Source organism: Physeter macrocephalus, chromosome 2 (assembly GCF_002837175.3).
Source record: "Physeter macrocephalus isolate SW-GA chromosome 2, ASM283717v5, whole genome shotgun sequence".
Lineage (NCBI taxonomy): Eukaryota > Metazoa > Chordata > Mammalia > Artiodactyla > Physeteridae > Physeter > Physeter macrocephalus.
Window position 1 is genome coordinate 60,507,904 of NC_041215.1, and position 1,393 is coordinate 60,509,296.

The 1,393-nt window shown below is 32.6% G+C and overlaps 1 non-coding gene across 1 annotated transcript; it reads right to left on the reverse strand.

Moving 5' to 3' along the window:
• Nucleotides 1-488: 488 nt before the first annotated feature.
• On the reverse strand, nt 489-614 carry LOC112064598 (U6atac minor spliceosomal RNA). The gene has a single exon (XR_002891558.1). It is a non-coding gene; the product is annotated as a U6atac minor spliceosomal RNA (small nuclear RNA).
• Between the last annotated feature and the right edge of the window lie 779 nt (nt 615-1,393).

Here is a 1,393-nt window from a genome sequence, read left to right on the forward strand (position 1 = left end):
TTCCTATATTCCCAGTGCTGTATATTACATCATTGTATCTTATTTTAGACCTAGTAATTTGTACCTCTTAATCCCCTTCCCCTATCTAGCTCCTTCCCCCACCCCTCTTTCCTGTGGTAAACACTAGTTTGTTCTCTGTATCTGTGAGTCTGTTTCTGTTTTGTTATATTCGTTCATTTGTTTTATTTTTTGATTCCACATATAAGTGAGAACATACAGTATTTGTCTTTCTCTGTATGACAGTTCACTAAGCATAATATCCTCTAGGTCCGGATATGTTGTTGCAAATGGCAAAATTTTATTCTTTTTTATGGCTGAGCAATATTCCATTGTATGTATGTATATGTTTGTGTTTATATATATAATCTTCTTTATCTATTCATCTGTTGATACAAACTTAGGTTGCTTCCATATATTGGCTATTGTAAATAATGCTGCCATAAACATTGCTGTGCATATATCTTTTCAAATTAGTGTTTTTGTTTCTTCAAAAACAGTGGTTAGAGTTCATGAAGTAGGTGGTAATGCCTTAACCACATGAATATTGTCGGGCCTGAGAGGCTCTGCCATTCTTGTCAGGGGCAGTGCTAATCTTCTCTCCTTTTATACAACACTCTATGTGTCTGTTTTTATGCCAATATCATACTGTTTTGATTACTATAGTTTTATAACATAATTTGAAATCAGGAAGTGTGATGCCTCCTGCTTTGTTCTTTTTCAAGATTTCTTTAGCTATTTTGTGTGTTTTGTGGTTCCATAAGCTTTAAGATTTTTTTTTTTCAATTTCTGTGAAAAATCCCGTTGGAATTTTGTTAGGGATTGCATTGAATCTGTAGATTGCTTTGAGTAATATGGGCATTTTGATAATGTTATGAACATGGGATATCTTTCCATTTATTTGTGTCTTCTTCAATTTCTTTTATTAATGTCTTACAGTTTTAAATAAACAGATTTTTCATCTCCTTGGTTAAATTTATTTCTAGACATTTTATTCTTTTTGATGCAATTGTAAATGGGATAATTTTCTTAATTTCTCTTTCTGATAGTTGTTAGAGTATAGAAACACAACTGATTTTTGTATATTGATTTTGTATCCTGCAACTTTACTGAAATCATTTATTAGTTCCAGTAGTTTTTAGTGGAGTCTTTACGGTTTTCTGTATATAATATCATGTTATCTGCAAATAGAGACAGTTTTACTTCTTCCTCTCCAGTTGGATGCCTTTTATTTATTTTTCTTGCCTAATTGCTCTGACTAGGACTTCCAGTACTATGTTGAATCAAAGTGGCAAGAGTGGGCATCCTTGTCTTGTTCCTTTTCTTAGAGGAAAAGCTTTCAGCTCTTCACCATTTAGTATGATGTTAGCTGTAGGCTTGTCATATATGGCCTTTA